The sequence below is a fragment of the Equus przewalskii genome, chromosome 16 (genome assembly GCF_037783145.1).
Source record: "Equus przewalskii isolate Varuska chromosome 16, EquPr2, whole genome shotgun sequence".
NCBI classification, from domain to species: Eukaryota; Metazoa; Chordata; class Mammalia; order Perissodactyla; family Equidae; genus Equus; species Equus przewalskii.
This window is the reverse complement of record NC_091846.1, coordinates 4,827,380-4,847,459: the sequence shown is the minus strand read 5'-3', so window position 1 is coordinate 4,847,459 and position 20,080 is coordinate 4,827,380.

Below are 20,080 nucleotides of genomic sequence, written 5' to 3'. Positions count from 1 at the left end.
TGCATTTCTTTCATTATGAGAAAAGTTGAGCATCTTTTCTTATGTTTAAAACTCTATTGTACTGCTTTTTCTGTTAACTGCTCTTGTCATTTTTCTATTGGGTTGTTGGTCTTTTCCTTATGGATCTCTAGGAGTATGTTATTCTATTCCCACTTCATCTTTTGTGTTTTTTTGTAATATAGGACTTAAAAATTTTTTCATGACTTCTGGATTTTAAGTTATAATGAGAAAGGCCTTTATCACTCCACAATTACAACAAAGTCTCTCATATTTACTTCCAATGCTTCCCTGACTCCATTTTTTTTTTTTAAAGATTTTTTTATTTTTTTCCTTTTTTCTCCCCAAAGCCCCCCGGTACATAGTTGCACATTCTTGGTTGTGGGTCCCTCTAGTTGTGGCACGCGGGATGCCGCCTCAGCGTGGCCTGATGAGCAGTGCCATGTCCGTGCCCAGCACTCGAACCAACGAAACACTGGGCCGCCTGCAGCGGAGCGCGCGAACTTAACCACTCGGCCATGGGGCCCGCCCCCCATGACTCCATTTTTACACTTAGATCTTTGATTCATTTGAATTCTATCCTGATGTATGTCGAAATGTATGGATTCAACTGTATTTTTTTTCCCAAAATGCTACCTGTTGTCCCAAAACCATTTATTAAATAGTCCTTTTCCCGACTGATTTGAGAAGCAACTTTTGTTGTAATTTCTCATAAGTATTTGCATGTATTTCTGGGCTTTTTCTTCAGTTACATAGTTTTCTCCAATTCATGTGCTAACACCATGAGTTTTTTAAAAAATTAATGCTAATAATTTTGTTTTAATATTTGCTTTTCTTTTTCAGAGTTTCCTAGCTATTCTTGTATGTTTTTCAACATGAATGTTAAAATTGGTTTGTTTAAACAATGAAACAACCGCAACAATAATAGCAAAAAACAATAAAAATACTTTTTGGCATTTAATTTATAAATTAACTAGAGAAGAATTGACATCTTTATGATGTTGAGACTTCCCATCCAAGTCCGTGGGTGTCTTTCCATTCGTTTGTCTTCTTTTGTTGATTTTGAAGTGTTCTTAACATAGTTCCTGCAATTTCTGGTTTGCTAATTCCAATGTATTTTTTCTTTTTCGTTGCTGTTGTGAATGGGCTCAGTAGCAATAAAGGTTCCAATAAGGAAACAAATGACACTATTTAAGCTGGATAACTTGAGGAGACAAAGAGAAAGCTAGTATTTACAAAAATGTGAACAAGGTATAGAAGAAGCAAGAGGACAGAGTAGTACCTTTGGTCCGGTAACAGTAGTTCTCGGGTCCTTTATTCCACACCCAGGCGTGAATGGTTGAGGGCAAGGAGGAGTTGCTGTAACGCTGAGCGGAGACTCTGCTGCCTTTTGGAGACAAGAGCTATAACTTTGTCAAGGGACACCTCTAGCCCACCGTGATCCCTCCAGAGAGAGAAAGGGTAGAGGAGGAAATAAATATGCGACCTCCCTTTCCTCCCTCCCTTTAGATCTCTCCTGCTGGGGCTTTCCATTGGTCAATCCCAACCAGAGGCAAGAGGCCAGGAGAGCCCATTGATACAGCCAATATAGTTAAGCCTTCCTGGGTAGAGAGCAGGGTGGGGTCAGGTGGAGAACAAATCTGGAGGGCAAACAGGATATCCCAGGCAGCATCCTTTCTTCTGTTGAATATTCTACTCCCTGTTACTTTTATATTTGAAAGATACTAATTTTCACATATGTTTCTTTTTGCATCTTTTGAGGTATAATTTGCATTCAGTAAAATTCACAGATTTTAAGAGTATAGTTCGATGAGTTTAGCAAATGTGTACAATTATGCAAGCCCCACCAAAATCAAAATTCTTCTGTGTTCGCTTGCACTTATTCTCTTCTCCCCAGCTCTGGTCTAAGACCACCATTGATCTGCCCTTTGTCACTGTGATTTTACCTTTTCTGGAATTTCATATAAATGAAATTATATGTTGCTTTTTGTGTCTGGCTTCTTTCACTTTGCATCTTTTTGAGTTTCATCCATGTTTTTGCATCTATCAGCAGTTTATTCTATCTTATTGCCGAGCAGTATTCCATTGCCTGTATATACAACAACTTGTTTACCTATCTACTAATTTATGGCTATTTGGGCTGTTTCCAGTTTGGGGCCAGTAAGAACAATGTTGTGACGAACATTTGCATACAACGTCTTTGTGTGGATCTACGTATTTATTATTGGGTCATATAGTTAGCAGTTGAATTGCTGGGACAAATGTTAAGTGTGTGTTTAACGTTTTAAGAAACTGTCAACTTGATTTTCAAAGTGAATATACCATTATAGTATAACCACTAACAATATGTGGATATTCCGGTTGCTCCATCTTCAAGCCAACACTCCATATTGTCAGGCTTTTAAAAGTTCAGCCACTCAAGTGAGTATATAGTGGTATCTCTTCATTGTTTCAATTTGCTTATCTTTGATAACTAGTGATGTTGAGCATCTTTTCATTATTTGCTGATCATTTATATATATTCTTTTGCCAAGTGTGTGTTTAAATCTTTTGTCTGAGGGGCTGGGAGGTGCAGCAGTTAAGTGCACACGTTCCGGTTCGGCGGCCAGGGTTTACTGGTTCGGATTCCAGGTTGGACATGGCACCATGTGGCATGCCATGCTGTGGTGGGTGTCCCACATATAAAGTAGGGAAAGATGCACACGGATGTTAGCTCAGGGCCAGTCTTCCTCAGCAAAAAGAGGAGGATTGGCAGATATTAGCTCAAGGCTAATCTTCCTCGGAAAAAAAAAAATCTTTTGTCTGGTTTTTGATTGAGCTGTTTGTCTTATTGGTAAGTTGTAACAGTTCTTTATATGGTCAGGACACAACTCCTTTGTTGGATGTATTGCAACTATTTTTTCTCATTTTATTTTCTGAAGAAGCTCTTTTGAAGATCAAGAGATTTTCGTTTTGGTGAAATCCAATTTATCAACATTTTTCTTTTACTTCATTCCTTTATGTCGTAATAAGAAATTATTGACTAACCTACTAACACAAATATTTTCTCCTAATTTTATGCCTAAAGTTTCAAGAGTTTAGCTCTTAAATTTAGGTGTAGGATCCATTTTGAGTTCTTTTTTGTATACGGTAAAAGATAAGAGTCAAGACTCTTTTTCTCCCCCCAGTTTGAATAGCCATTTGTTCCAGTACCATTTGTTGAAAAGGCTGTCCTTTGCCTCATTGAATTACTCTGCCCCTTAGTCAAGGATCAGCTGACTGTGCATGAGCGGATCTATTCCCGGACTCCCCTCTGCTCCACTGATGGATGTGCCTTTCCTTACGTCAATACCACACCCTCTTGATCACTATAGCTTTATAGTAAGGCTCGAACTCAGGTGGTTTAAGTTTTCTTTTTCAAAAAAGCATTTGGCTGTTTTAGTTCCTTTGCATTTCCATAGCAATTTTAGAATCCACTTGTCAATTTCTAAAAGAAAATGCCTGCTGTGACTTTGATTAAGATTGCATTGAATCTATTGATTGGAGGAGAATTACTATCTTAATATTGAGTCTCCAATTCATGAATATGTCATATCTCTCCATTTATTTGTCTTCTTTAATTTCTCTCAACAGTTTTGCAGTTATCAGTGTACAGATCTTCCATACCTTTTGTTAAATTTACTCAAAGTTTTTATGCTGTAAATGGATTTGTTTTTTAAACGTCATTTTCATTGTTTGCTGTTAATGTATACAGAAGTAAAATGATTATTCCATATTGATCTTTTACTTTGTCTTGCTAAATTGGCTTAGTTCTAGTAGATTTTGTACATTTCCTTAGGCTTTTATATATATATATGATATATATATATGATAATGTTGACTGAAAATAAAGACAATTTTATTCCTCCTTTATGAATTCTATGCTTTTTATTTCATTTTTTTCTTGCCTTATTGAACAGTCCAGGACCTCCCGTATAATGGTGAATAAAAGACGTAAGAATGTATATCTTTGTCTTGTTCGTGTTCTAAGGTAAAAGCATTTCGTTTTCACCGTTCAGTGTGATGTTGCTTCTAAATTTTTCAGAGGTGCCCTTTTTAGGTTGAGGATATTTTATTCCATTCTGAGTTTGCTGAGAGTTTTATCATGAATGGGGGTTTAACTTTGTCAGATACTTTTTCTGCATCTGTTGAGATGATCATATGGTTTTTCTCCTTTGTTCTATTGCTATGATGAATTACAAGAATTGATTTTCATATATTAAACCAATACTCCACGTCTTGGACAAACCTCAGTTGATTGTGATTCACGATTCTTTTAATATATTGCTGGATTCAATTTCTTAATATTTCCTTAAGGATTCTTACATTTATGTACATGAGGAACATTGGTCTATGGTTTTCTCTTCTTGATATGTCTTTGTCAGGTATTAAATCAGAATAATGCAGTAGAGAAGTATTCCCTTCTCTTTTTCCTGATATAATTTGTGAGAGATTGGCATTATTTACTCCTTAAATGTTTGATAGAATTCACCATGAGGTCAGCTGGAACTGGGGATTTCTGTGGCAAGGCTTTTAATTAAAGATTAAAATTTTTATTTGTCATTGGACTACTTGGGTCTTCAGTTTTTCTTGAGTCTCTTTTCTCTTTTTGTAATTTGTGTCGTTCAAGAAGTTTGTCTATTTCATATAAGTCGTGGAATTTTTTGGCATAATTATATTCACAATATTCCCTTATTATCTTTTTAATGACTGTAGAACTGTAGCAGTAATCCTCTTTCTTTTCTGATAATGCTAATTTGTGCATTTTTAATTGACCAGGTTAGAAGTTTATCAGTTTTGGGGCCAGCCCAGTGGCCCAGCAGTTAAGTTCACACGTTCCGCTTCAGTGGCCCGGGGTTCGCTGGTTCAGATCCTGGGTGCAGACATGGCACTGCTTGGCAAAAGCCATGCTGTGGTAGGCATCCCAAGTACAAAGTAGAGGAAGATGGGTGCACATGTTAGCTCAGGACCTGTCTTCCTCAGCAAAAAGAGGGGGACTTAGAGTAGTTAGCTCAGGGCTATATCAGTTTTATTGATATTTGCCAAGAGCCAGCTTCTGATGTCATTGGTTTTCTCTTTAGTTTGTCCATTTTCTATTTTGTTGATTTCCACTGTTACTTTGATTTCCTTCCTTCTACTTACTTTGGGTTTAATTTGTTTTTATTCTATTTCCTTACGAAGGAAGTTTATATCACTGAATTTATTCATTTCTTCTTTTCTAATATAAGCATTTTAACGCTACGAATTTTCCTCTAAGCATTGTTTTCACTGTATCACACAAATTTTGATATGCTGTATTTACATCTTTGTTCAATTCAAAATATTTTCTAATTTCTCTTTCGATTTCTTCTTTGTCTCAGAGGTTATTTAGAAGTGTGTTTAATCTCTAACATTTGGGGATTTTCCAGGTAGCTTTTTGTTATTGACTTCTAGTTTAATTCTGTTGTGGTCAGAGAAAATACTCTGAATAATTCCATTGCTTTTATTTTTATGTTTTATGGCTCAAAATATTCCATATGTTCGTGAATATTCAATGTGCACTTAAAAAGAATGTATGGAGTGTTCTGTAAATGCCAATTAGGTCAAGTTGCTTGATAATGTTGTTCAAGCTTATATCATTACTGATTTTCTGCCTCGTTTAATCAATGTCTTTCAAGTTTTCTCTATACTGATTTTCTATCTATGTGTTCTGTTATTATCTGAAAGAGGATGATTTCATCTCCACTTATAATTATGGATTTGTCTATTTCTTCTTTCATTTTTGTCAATTTTTAATGTGTTTTGGAACTCTGTTATTAGGTTCATATACATTTGTAAATGTTATGTGTTTCTGCTTTATGACTTTTGTATCATTTTGAAATTGCCCTCTTTGTCCCTAGTAATGCTTCCTTAAAAACTATTTGTCAATAACAATATAGCTACTTCGGCTTTATTACGCTTACTATTTCCATGCTTTGTCTTTTTCCCTTCTTTTACTTTCAACTCATTTGCATCTTTGCCTCTAAAGAGCGTCCTTTGTAGACAGCAAATAGGTGGGTTTTGCTTGTGTATTTCACCTGCCAATCTCTGTCTTCTGATTGGAGTGTTAGTCCACTTACATTTAATTATTGAAATGATTTGTCTGCCGTTTTTCTGTTTGTCACGTCTTTTTTTTCAATCACTGTGGTCCTTTCTTCCTGCCTTTTATGTATTAAACAAATGTTTTTTAGTATATTGTTTAATCTATTGGCTTTTTAGCTAATGTCTTTTCATTAGTTTTTTGGTGGTTGCTCTAGGATTACAAAATTTGTTTCTTAAATGTCATTTGCAGTTGTTTGCTGTTAATATATAGAAACAAAATGATTATTATATATTGATCTTTTATCCCAGATGATATTCTGGAGCTTTCGTGCCCTCTTCCTGACCATGCGATCTTCTTAGATCTTACCTTTATTTGGCGTTTGTGCAGTGGTCAGTGTTCGTGAGGGGTGGTAACATTTTCAGGGGTCATAATACCATTTTAAATAGCTGCATATATATTTATTTCCAGAAAACACTTTCTTTTTCTTTTTTTTAGGGCACAATGTTCCAGTTTTCCTCATTGTGTGGCCGCTTTCATTTGCAATTCATCTGCAAGAACGCTTCCCTACGTCCACAATCTGTCAACGTCAGCTAAGCTTATAGAAGCTTTACCTTGTAATTGGGGTTTAGTTTCCCTCTAAGATAACAATTTGAAGCAGATGGCCTTAATTACCAACAATGGGGAGCTGAACCCATCAATTAGTGCCAGCAATTCTGGCCCAGGATATTGTCAGTATATTGATGAGTGACTGGGAGAAAGAAGATATTTTTATCTTAATTCTATGGCCCATGTTGTATAAAGGAAACAAGATCACAGCAAACAGATGAGAAATATAAAATATGAGATTCTTCCAATTGAGAAGATATTAGTAATTGGAAAAGCCAGCTAAAATACGTTAATCATCTATTTAAAGATGATTACTACACAGCAATAAAATGGGGTAAACTAACACACAACATAGAGGAATCTCAAAAACCTCATGCTCAGGCACAAGGGAATGCGTCCTGTAGGATCCCATTCTCATACAGCCTAACAACGGTCAACACTGATCAATAGGGATGGAAACTAAAATAGCGGCCGCCTCTGGGTATGAAGAGGAGAGACTGGAAAGGGACATGAGAGAACGTTCTAAGCTGAGAGAAATGCTTCATTAAGGTGGTAATTACACAGTTGTACACATTTCTCAAAGCTTGTCAAACTGTACACTTAAGATGTGTGTGTCTTACTGTATGCAATTATACCTCAATTTAAAAAAAGATGATTACTATCTCAGTTCAGTTCCCTTAAGACTTTATCAGGGAATTTTAAGTTTACCAGGAAATGCTTTTGAGACAGGAACCAGCCTAACGAGACAGGGCCATCTGCAAGGCCCCTGGCCTAACAAGATAAGGCCCCTAACCAATCAGAGAGCTAGGAGAATCAGATAGAGACCACCGGGATCCACATTCCGCAGCCTCGGGACTTTCCTGGGCTGACGCAAGCGCCCTGGGGCCCAGGAGTCCACTGAAGGTGACTCTAGCCCCATTAGCATAGTAAAAATCACACCCGGGGGTGGAGAGCCAGCATGCTAATAATCCATGCACTGCACGTGGTAGCATGCTACATGACAGCACAGGTGCAAGCACAACCCTCCTCTACATGCGTTGACAAGGCTCTCCTCCCCAGCCTGTGCTTAATAAAAGCCCCGCAATCCTGCTCCCTAACCAGCTGGTCACCTGCCCCTTACCTTTCCGCACCTGTTCCCTTGTGCTTCCCCTGTGCACAAGCTAATAAACTTACTCTTCTGCCCCTGCTTGTTGTCTCTCTTGATTTCCATCCTAGGGGACAACAAGAACCCAATGTGCGGGTAACACTTTCATAAAACCAAACTTTTGCTCTGAGAGAAACTTTTGTGTAATATATCTTATCATGACTAACACACAGAGAGGTCTTGGAAAATGTGTAAGTTCTCTAAACCGGTTTCAACCAGCTATGTGAATTTGGCTGACTTAATTTAGCCTCCAGAGGTATGGCTTTCCTGGAAGTAAACTGGAGATAACAAACAAGACCTTGCTGGGTTGCGGTGTGGACTGGAGCTATTACACATATTGAGGGCCTGGCAACACGTAGTTGGTGATCAATAAATGGTAGCTAGCCCTGTATACAGCAAGGTGATCATATCCTTTGCATCTTTCTTTACCTTACAAAGGTAGCGTCTTGGCTCTAAGGAATTGTTTCGTCTGGAACGATCTCACGGAGATTTTTGATGATCCTTCCACTCGTGCAAGTTGTTGTCTTAGAGTGTGGTGGCCCTCTTTGTCTGGGGCCTTGTGGGAGGTCGGAAGGGGTTTTCTCTCTCCTGGACTATTTCAAAGCCTCCTCAGAGGTCTGCTCAGAACCTCCCTGACCCCTGTCCACACTGCTGCCGGGCTGTCCCTTTCAGTGTTCAGCAGGCTCTCACTCCTACCCAACTCCTCCTCAAAGAGCTCCGGTAGCTAAGGGATCTCCATAACCGGGCCTCCTCAGCACTCGGAGCCTGCCCACCTCTCCCAGGTCTGCTCGCTCCCAACTGTATTAACCATGCTTTTAACTTCTCTACATTGATGCTGTGACATCTACAAAATGGCCACTAGCTGTTCCCAGGTCAGCCCTGCTCCACCCCAAACCATCTGCAGACTTCAGAAAGCCCAGACCAAATGTCCTAACAGCCACAATCACCATGAACTTCACGCGGGCACCACTTTCCAACATACCTGGCCAATCCTCGGCCCGCTTACCCTGCCTTACCTGTTCCTTCTTGTGGAAACCGCCACCAGGCGCTTGCCCATAGGTCACTTTCTCCCTCTGCCTTGTGGCCAACCCCAGTGCTTCCTCGAGTGGCCCTGGGTGGCGGGCAGAGAACACAGGAGCCCGTGAGTCTGACCAACTGTAGAGCTCTCTCCGGTCTCTCTCCTGACTGCAATCTGGTCTCATCACACGGCACCTGAGGGAATAAAATGGTTAAGCCACCAACTCCCCTTGAGGTGGCACATGCTGCAGGCCCTGTGGTGGGCACTCTCCTCCCCTCACCAGCATCCCGCACTTCTTTGCTGGAGCTTCTCTCACCCAAGGAAGTCTTTCCTGAGCGCTCCGTGGGCCCCACCCACCTACCCAGATTCTAAGGGCTCTGTGTCTCCCTCCCCCACAGCACTGCACTTCTCACAAGTGTGATTCCACGATTGCTGGTGTCATAATTAAGCAAGCTCTGTCTTTTCCAATAAACCATAGCTCCAGGAAGACAGAGATCATGTCTATTTCTGCTCTTTGCTGTGTGGTCAGCCTGAGGCAACCTGAGCATGCACACAGTGCTTATCACTTCATGTTGACTGACAGCACATTGGACTTCACACTATGACATTTGGGGCATGAAAAAGATCAAGTACCTTTTTTTTTTTGCTGAGGAAGATTAGCCCTGAGCTAACATCCATGCCAATCTTCCTCCACTTTGTATGTGGGTTGCTGCCACAGCATGGCTGATGAGTGGTGCAGGTCCACACCCAGGATCTGAACCTGCAAACCCACGCCACTGAAGTGGAGTGTGCCAAACTTAACCAGTAAGCCACAGGGCCAGCCCCGAGATCAAGTACCTTTGCGTGAAGATTCTGAAAATGATTTATGGCAAAAGAGATCATATGAAAATTGGAAGGCAGAAAAAAGATTTTTAAAAAGTAAATGAATATTTATCTGTCCAAGAAAGAGCAGAAGATGAATTCAAAGAGAAAAGGAGTGAATAGAATTAGGACATGAGATTTGAATTTTTTTATACTCTCCTTCTCAATTTATGTTTTTTTAAATTTCTTTCCCCATTCTACTCCCCCTTTACATATGTATGCTCCTGGGCACACAGACAGACTACTTTTTATAAATTTTTTTCTTTACAGGAGTGAAAGATTCTGTACTGTAGGTGACTGAGACTTTTCCATTTGTCACTTATGCTCCTTTCAAGAAAACCGTCTTTATTAACTTCTCTTGGTTGATGTAAACCACAAAAAAGCTGGATTCATGAAATTATATTACACATAGAGTTAAGTCACAAATGGATTTCTTTTTAGTCTCTCTTGAAATGAGGTTTTCTTACACTCTAAAGTTTAGATTTAAAAAAATTTTTATATTGTAACATCCAAAACTTATTAAAACTAATATCAATATATTATATTCTCTAGAGATATTTTTATGAACTTTTTTTAGATCTTATGACCTCATTAAAATCTTATGAAAAGTATAGGCTCTCTGGAAAAAACACACTTATGCACATTCTCAAAAATTTTACTTACAACTTTAGGGGGGTCACAAAACTCCCGAAGTTCATCCATTGGCACCCATGGCAGAGGCCATGGAGGGGGCCTCAGAGGCGGTTCATGATAGATCTAAATTCTAGCAAGGAGTATATAATTAGAAACTCTCAACCTTGTAAACATGATCTCAATAAAAAAAATTGTCATTTAAACATAAACATTTTCTAGAAGAGCTGAGAGTGCTCTGCAGACATCCCTCACACACACACACAAAGAGCTCAGAGCAGCCGGGGTGTCTGGGGAGCATGAATTAGGTCCGCACCCAGGCCCCCTCGTGAGCTGGCGGGAGCAGCAGCAGTAATGACCACCGTCCCCATTACCGAGGTCTCTGCTGTGCCAGTTCCCGTGCTAAGCACTTTACAAATATCCTCTGTCACCCGCGGAACAATCTTGTGAAGCGGGCATTTTAAATTAGTTTTTATTTTATCAAAGTAATCAATGCACATCGGTTAAAAATTTGAATATGTAACTCTCAAAACAGAAGAAAGCAGTTACCTGCCCACACCTCTCCCCGCTCTCATTTGTCCTTTTTGGAGGCAACCACTTTCCTTCAATGCTTTTGCTTGTGTTTCCTGGCCCTTAAATACGCCCAGAGCTCTAAACATTGCGTGTGTACTGTTTTCTTTTTAGTTATCAGCTTAAACGTGATTTATTGACCTCCTATACTTCTTATCTACCATCATATTCTTTGCTTTTCTTCTCCTTTCATTCAAAATAGTTATAATTTTAAATGAAATCTATCTTCACTGTTCACCTTATTCTGCTTATGCAAATATCATTCACAGGTAAATATCTGGTGTACTGTGATGATTTCCTTTTCTACTTTTTGTTTTCTTGAAGTCAATAATTCCCCGGCTTATCAATCCATTACTAATTTCCCTCATACTCTCCAATAACTTCTCCCAAGGCCGAGAAGTTCCAGTGTGTTTTGGCCATGACCCTCCCCAGGGTCTCCTCTCCTCCTGTCGGGGTGACTACTGTCCAGGCCACGGTAGCTGTCATCTTAGGGTTTTCTGCCCTTCTCCTTCGAGCAGTCCCTCCTGGCTTCCTGTATTGCTTGAGTCGTTGCTTTGCAGGAGCGCATCCCCAGTAGCTCACTCTTTAAAAGCTGGTACACAGGCAGCGTCACGGCTCCAGGCACCAGACGCCCCTGTCTCTGAGGCTCACTGCTCCAGTCTGGAGTGACTCCCCCTCTGCGCCCAGGGGTCTGTTGTCACCCTGCACCCCTGCCGCCCTCCCTGGAGATTCCCTTTGCTGCTCTTCTCCTTGGATCTCCTGTCCTCTATATCTCACTTTCATCTCTTTTCCAGTTTATGTCCTCATTTCAGTGGAAGACATCCTTAAGATAGTCACCATATGTAGCTACTTTAGAAAAAGGGAATTGGGGCTCAAAAACTGAAGGAATGCCCCCAAGTCACCCTGGTAAGTGATGGGCTGGATTTCAAACCCAGCCCTTTTGCTGACCTAAGCACCTGCCCTTTCTCTGGCTTCCACAGAGGGAGCGGAGGGAGCGCGGGAGAGCTGGCATCTCTCACGTCCATGAAGAGTAAAGAGAGCAATGGCCCTGCCCCAGCGGCCTCGGGGAGCTGGAGACCTGGACATCTGGGGCCATGCCTGCATCAGTTACGTGGGCTCTGGGAAATCTTATGTGACTTGGAAAAGAGCATTATAATAGAATCGAGTGTCAATTCTCAGATTTAGACACGGTTAGGTCCAAAAGTGAGGACGACTTCCTAAGCTTCCTGCTCTCGATCAGCCCTCAGCACCGGCTTCCTCTCTCATTTTGCTGGCCTCCGGATTCATCGTTGTTATGACTCTCTGCAGTCCAACAGAAGAAGTCTAGAAGGAACCATTCAATGAGCACAGGCGAGTTACAACGGCAGCACTACTTCTGCGTAACTTTATTTTATTATTTAAAGGAAAAAGAACTAAAGAAGGAGACAAGACGGTGACATCTGAGTGACCGAAAAACAAAGGAATTGGACTAAGAGGGGTTTAACCGAAAGTATTAAGGAAAACATAGACATACTATTGTGTATCATAATCTTATGTATTTCCTTCTATTCATGTTAATACATTTTTTCTCTTGTGATTGTTATGACCATGTAAACACAAATGGAGTTACTTCAACCAGGAAGTTTAGAGAAAAAAATAACAGACAAATGGGATTTGTAGCAATTTAATTAGCCAGTTTATATACCCCATGTAGCCATGGTCTTCAAAGAAATGTGATTTTGTTTTCCCTACTGCCCTAGTGTGTGTGTGTGTTTGTATTTTATTGCTTGTATAATTTATCTATTCTCTGCCTTTTTTCCAATCAAGGATGAAATTGAGAGGAAACTTGACTGTGTCGAAATACGGATTATTTTAGGGGCTGGCCCTGTGGCCCAGTGGTTAAGTTCGTGCGCTCCGCTGCAGGCGGCCCAGTGTTTCATTGGTTTGAATCCTGGGCGTGGACATGGCACTGCTCATCAAACCACGCTGAGGCAGCGTCCCACATGCCACAACTAGAAGGACCCACAACAAAGAATATACAGCTATGTACCAGGGTGCTTTGGGGAGAAAAAGGAAAAAAATAAAATCTTTAAAAAAAAAATACGGATTATTTTAGAAACTTAAATAAAAAGACCCAGTGACTTCTTTATGAGGGCACAACGGCCCTCTTCTTCTCAAGAAAATATTGGGATAGATTGGAAACACTGGAATGCTCTATTTGAATGTGGCACTGTCAGAAAAACCTAGAATGTGGGGCTGCCAAAAAAAAAAGGCAAGGCTATTCCAGATCACTTTCCATTCTTCCATCCTTGAATTCCTGCTACTTTTCTTATTTGTATGTATAATAATAATAGTATTGATAACAGCTGATATTTATATAAATGCTTACTACATGCCAAGCCTTGTTCTAAACCTTAGCAAAGGTTAACTTAACTTATGGGTTGACATGGGTCCCATCATTATTCTCATTTCACAGAGAAGGAAACCAAGGCACACAGGAGTTAGCAACTTGCTCAGGCCACACAGCTGGCAGTGGCAGGAGCGAGGAGTGGCGCCCACGCAGGCTTTCTGCATCTTCCTTCTTCCTGCGTCTTCTCATGCTGTTCCCGCTCCTGGAACCCCCTCCCTCTCTCCAGCTGACACCTGCTCAAATCCAATCTTATCTTTCATGGCATAGCTGAAATATATCTTCCTTGAGAAACTTCTGTGGGAATCAGATCTTTTTCTGAATTTTCTTAACACTTACCTGTACAGATCTCTTTCTCTTTTCACTTAACAATTCAACGTGCGTGTCCTAATGGCTAACATATTTCAGATCGTGCATGACCCCTGGGGAGTTCCTGCTTTCAAGCAGCTCGTGGTCTGGGGAGCAGGGAGGTGGACGCCTCAACCGACACTTCAAGCAACAGAGGGATTAGTGCTGTGCGAGAGCACTGCAAAGCGTGCTCGCCTGGGCAGGACATCTGGGCTGGGGGTTGGAGAATGCTTCCTGGAGGCCGTGGCGCTTTAGCTCAGGGACTGTGGAGTCCCGGGCTCAGCCAAGCTAACGAGGCGGGAGAGCTGAAGGGTTTTCTTGGCAGAGGGTTCAACACAGACAACAAGGGAGGTTTGGGAAATTGCAGTGAGTTCATCATATGGAAAGATCAGTGTGAGACCTTAAGCTGTGTATTCACGGCAAGTTCTGACGTGTGTGGCTGGGCTGGCTGGGTTTATTCACACAGCAGTCACTTGGCCCCGCTGATCTCACGGAGGCTTACTCAGGGTGCCCATCTCCAAAGAGCGAGAAGCCAAGGTCACCGATTGTTCTCCTCGCCTGAGAACCAGACATGGGAGGGGCTCACTGCTGGGGAGAGGAGCAGTTTAGGGGTACAAGGCCGACTGGAAGATTCCTCGAGGAAGGCAGGACTAGGTGTGCGCTGTCGCTCAATGCCCACTTCAGTCCACCAACTAGACTTGTGCCTTTCTTCATTGGGATCCATGTCCTTCCATTCCCCGGGACACGAGAATGGCCTCGAGGCTATCTACGTCAGGGAATGCTGTGTTTGCACAAAGTAGTAGGTTCGACACCTTCCTTCCTTCCTTCCTTCCTTCCTTCCTTTCTTTGTTTCTTCCTTTCTTTCTTATAGAACAAGCTTATACATTTAACTGCTTTTTACTTTTTATTTTATTTATTTATTTATTTTGAGGAAGACTGGCCCTGAGCTAACATCTGTTGCCAATCTTCCTCTTTTTTTTTCCCTCCCCAAAGCCCCAGTGCACACTTGTAGGTCATTCTAGCTCTTCTACGTGGGATGCCGCCTTAGCATGGCTCGATGAGCGGTGTGTAGGTCCACCCAGGATCTGAACTTGTGAACCCTGGGCTGCCAAAGTGGAGCCTGTGAACTCAACCACTCGGCCACTAGGTGGCCCTAGACACCTTTCCAGCTTCACTTCAGCCTCTCTCCTCCCACAGCCTTCGTTCCCTCCCATCTTGGCTCCCGGCGGGGGAGGGTGGGGGGGGGTGGGCACTGCGCTCCTCCTTCCCCAGCTCCTGGAAGTAGGGGACTTCAGAGCTGTAGCCACCGGGGAGGCCACAGGCCTGCAGCAACATACATGCTCCTTTCAGAACACTGCCAAGTCTGACAGAATTTGCTGTGTGAATTCAGATCACAACAGTCAAAGGTGTTCAAGTTTTTTCCCTCTATCATCCTTGTCCTCCCACCCTCTATGGTGCTGTTGCTCCTGAATCCATCATCAGAGGCAACTTCCTTTAAAGATGTGTCATCTGAGATGACTCAACACAGGGATCAGGATTCAGCATTAAGCCATAAGGATTTTCAATCCGACACTAAGGTGAGAGCACTCTCGTGTGTCCTATGTTCTGGGAACTTCTTTGTGTCTACACTGTTGGTAGTTTTTCTTAACTAGTCACCACAGCTGGAAAACAAAAGCACACATTTGCTACCTGCTCAGCATCTTACTTCCTGGACATCCTCTAATTCTTGGGGAAAGGTCAAGGCCTTTCAGTGTCTTCCTCCTTATAAATTCAAGAGTATTGAGAAGCAGGTCTTACATTTTGAAATTCACAATTCATTTAATAGATATTTTTTGAACATTTATCCAGCATTCTAGGAGCTGGAGATATAACAGAGAAGAAAATAGATGGGAAGCTTGTCTTAATGGTGCTTAATCCTGGTGGGAAGGGAGAGACAGTGAACAAACATGTAAACATATGTCAGATAGGGGTAAGTGGGATGGGGTATATAAAGATGAACATATTGTGAGAGTGTGTGTGCCTGTGTGTGAGCACACGTGTTTCGAGTTTACTGGGGTTAGTCACAGGCTTCTCCCGGAAACAGTGACAGCCCGAAGGAGCCTGAAGGATGAGAGATGAGCCAGCAGCTCTGTGGGGAGATCCCAGCAGGAGAGCCAGTGGGGGTGCAGGCGTGAGGCCGGAGACACACAGTTTAATGGACTAAAGCGTCAAGATTGCTAGTTAAACGGCATAAATCAATGTAGGATTTAATTTTATATTCTCCATGCTTTGTCTTTGTTCAGGCCACAAACACTTCTTTACTGCATATGCATCCTTCTGTGCTCGCGAAATATAGAAATGTGAGAGCAGACTTCTAATGTGTGAGTTGTCAGTGTGGAAGAGGGAGCTCGTGACAGCAGCACAAGCCTCCTCAGCTCTCACGCCTTCCGAGCCGGGGTCTCAAGGTCACTGTAAAAGCATCCCAGCAAACGCTTTTGAGAGCTTTCTTCTGTCAGAGCAGCCAAGGGACTTTCAGCATCCACACTCTGAATTGCAAACTTCAGAGCGTCATTCCCTTTTCCAACGTTGAAGTTGCTTAGACACCGACGGTAGAGCGGTGGCTGTGGGTAACCTGGGGTTTTTCTCACTGGGGTGTCACTGGTGCTTTTTCTATCTGCTCAAATCTCTCGTAAGAAGACATTGGTATCCTTTAAGAACAGTTAGCTGTGATGGACTACACACTTGCGTTATACATTCTGGGCAGGAGGTTTAGTATTTACGAAAGAATCTAAACAACTTCAGCTTCAGCAAACCAAAAGGACAGACAGATGCACACGCGCTTGCACACACACGACCAGTTCGTGAGGCGAACACACCTCTTCTAGTATGCTGGATTCCCAACGTTTACAGTTTAAGTGTATTTCAAGAGAAAATCAGATCAGTTCTACAGTGCAGATTGCTAAATTGTTTATTAGATTGACATCTAAGGGCGAAATACCTTGAGCGCATCATCTTAATTTTTTATAATGTGCCCACAATTGAAAGAGTCTTCAATTTCAGATCAAACGCCAAGAAAGGTATAACAAATCTTAAATTTAAAAAGTCAATAGTCTAAAGAGGCTTCCATAAAGGGCTGGATAACAAGATAAGGATCATGTAAATTGAAAAGGTGAAGACTGAAAAGAAAAACTATCGATACCTAAATATTCCAGGGCAGAAGTAACGAGCAAACTCCTGAAGCATTGCACACTTTCTCAGGTAAGCATTTCTCCTTGGTGCTTCTACAACATCTTACTCAGACACACGCACCCGAGTCCCAGCTGTGGTGTCGGTGTTCACGGTCTGTCTCCATCAGTAGTCTCGAGGGCAGGAAGCATGATGTTTTGTTTCCCCTGTGCCTGGCACAGAGTCTGACACATGGTTTGTGCTGAACCAATGCCTACTGAGCAAATGAATGAATGAAGGCTGGTGACCAAGGAGCTCTGAATGAGGGTGGGTGCACTCTGTGACAAGTTAATATCCTATCAAGGAAAGAAAATAAAAGTGCCCGTTTAAAGCATGATTGTAAAATAAATGCAACTCATTATCTCTAAGAATAGGCACAGGCTAAAAACAGAAACAGTTCAGAAAGGATTTAAATAAACTAATGGATGATGGCTCCACAACAGATTATTTGAAGAAAGCTAGGAATGGAAAAGATCAAACATGTCACTAATATACGTGTATCCAGAGAGCTGGGCAAAGGTGATGGTGCCAGGTATGCAGAAGGTGCTCAGTTAGAGCCTTCCCACCTTCTTTTGTGGTTGAAGGGCAAAAAGTCCTGGGTCAACTGAAGGCTGTTCCTAGTGGCACACAGATGCTTCCCCGGACAGGCTGCTATCTCCCATTGGAGGGGGCTGCTGCTCTCACAGGCCCCGCCTTTCAGAGGGCTCAGTGAGGGGCCCGCCTGCCGCTGTGATGCTTGAAGAGCTCGTAGAAGTAGGATCTGAGTGATGCATGGAGCAACACACAGAGAAAGCTGGGGTGTGCTCAGACGCCTCTGCATCTTCTCCACATCAGTCTCCTCCTGAGCCTGACTCTCCGTCCTCCTCAGTATTCCCCGAATCTGTCCGGCTCTTCCCCTCCCTGGCCTTTGCCCCAGCCCTATGGGGCCAATTCCTGGACGACCAGCATTTGTGCTTGTCTTACTGCTTTCAGCCACACACCTACCAAGATGAAGACCCTTACTTAAAGGCCATCCACCATGCCATCAGCTCCTCGGGGGGGACAGTGGTCACTTAATCTGCCTTGAATTAGAGGCCCATTCTACACCGGTGCCGCCACCTCTCCCTGCTATTCCAGGTGCCCATTCCCCACCTTTAGCCGTCTCCCCATCTTTCCTCTCCAGTGTTCTTATCCAAGCCTCTTGGACCACCTCCAGCACCTTCTCACCACTGTGTCACTAGCGAATCCTTCATGAAGAAACCCACCATTCCTCAGCGACCTCTCAACCTTAGAAATGTGTTTCTTTATACCAAAATTCCAATTTGCAAATTAAGCAATGACTGTGATTCATATTACAAGTGGATTCTTTGCTTTATAAAAGAATTTTCCACAGTATTCTTCATTGTGTTGTTTAAAGCTGCATTTAAACAATAATTTAATTTACAAGAATTAGATTTACACCTATATATTATCCTCCCGCCATATTCTAATGTCTTTATGGACAGTTGCTTTTAAAAAAACTACCCAGGAGCCGAGCACCTTGCCTCCCACAGAGTTAGTCAATAAACAGTTGCTGATGAATGGATGAACAAAATGAAGAGTAATAATTTATTATTTCTTCAATAACAACAGGGCCATGTGCACAGTTGGTCACGATTAATGCTTTTGGGGGAAATCTGACTAACAATTCTTAAGGGCTTACCACGAGGTGAATTTATGAAGAAATCTCCATTTTCATCTCACTCCTCCTCCCTCTATATCTGCCCGGTAGATTGAGGGCCGGGAGGCGTGTGCGTGCAGCAGCAGATCATGAGGGGGTTCTGTGTTACGATGATCAGGTTTTGACAGTGGTGGTTAATAACACTGTCAGGTCTTGTCAGTTTTGTTTATGTGCCTATTTCTCTGGGGTCCACAATGAAAATGATAAAAAGTGACTTTAATTAGGATCCCAAGGTAGAATGTCTGTTTGACACTTAGAAAAATTTAGCACAGTAGACACGAGTGAGTCTTTATTATCCATTCCTCAGTTCCCTTTCATTTTATTCAAGTCTCAATAATGCACTAGAACAATTCATGGGAATAATACTACATTTGGAAATTTGGAGAGATTCTAAAGTGTGTATTTGTGTCTCTATGCAGCTCAGAACAAAGATCTTCCCACATAATCAGCCTAACATTACTTGTGTGTTAACTTGGGAATCCAGGAAGGGGGCACAAGGCAATTCTGTACATTTCAAATTCATAAGAAATTTTTTTATCCACATTAAGTAACCATCGATGATCACAGAAGCTGAGAAAAGAATTAACAAGAGTGGCAATTGAGCTAAATCTTATAGATGGCAGGATCTAACAAAGTGTGTCCATAACAAGACCCAAGATCTCCCGACAAGTGAACGGGGATTTCACTGTACCCGGGCATGCTAGTAAGGGGCATCGTTAGTGTGAAGCCATCCTTCGAGAGCTACGTACTCGAGATCCAGTTGGTCCCTTCGGAGGTGAGTGAATTATCCGTGATCTTTCCCAGAGTCCCAGGCATCCCTGATCCATGGCGCTGTGCCACGAGGCTGCCAGTCCACCATGGCCAGGCCTCCCTGCCTGCCTCTTCCACTTCAGTCTCTTCCTAACCCTTTGTGTGAAGGTCGATCTTAAATCCAGAAGCACTATCTAAATGCTTTCACGGAAAAATTTATGGCCAATGTCAGAAATGTTTCTCCATGCACTCTCAAAATGGGCTCCGAACAGAGATGGGGAAACGCGCACCCAGAAAACGCTTTTCAGTCATTCACAGGAATAAACAAAAGAAGGGAGGCTGGTCAGCAAGTCCGTTAACCAGCGTTCACTGTGCTCACAGGCAGCAGAGTCCCGTGTTAGACCAGACCGGGGGATGTAGGTGTTTGTTTATCCCTAGGCTTCAAAGTGATTTTATTAACTCTTTAGAAGTGACTAGAGCACTAAGGAAAAACTATTATACACACGCGCACACACACACGTATATTTTTCTCTTATCATAGTGAAACAAACTATGGTCAGTGTTCAAAAAGTGCACAAAACAAATGTATACTCTATAAAAAAATGATTATAATTGGCTGCACTCTGAAACTTCTAGGTATCCCTACCTCCTCACAACTCCATCCTTGTCCCCTAAAAATAATATAGTTTTTCATGAAATACATCATGCCTTTTTATTTTAAATGGGCTAAAGATTCATTTTTGCAGGGTTTGTTTGCACTACTTTTGGTTAGTTCTAAAAGGGTCTTG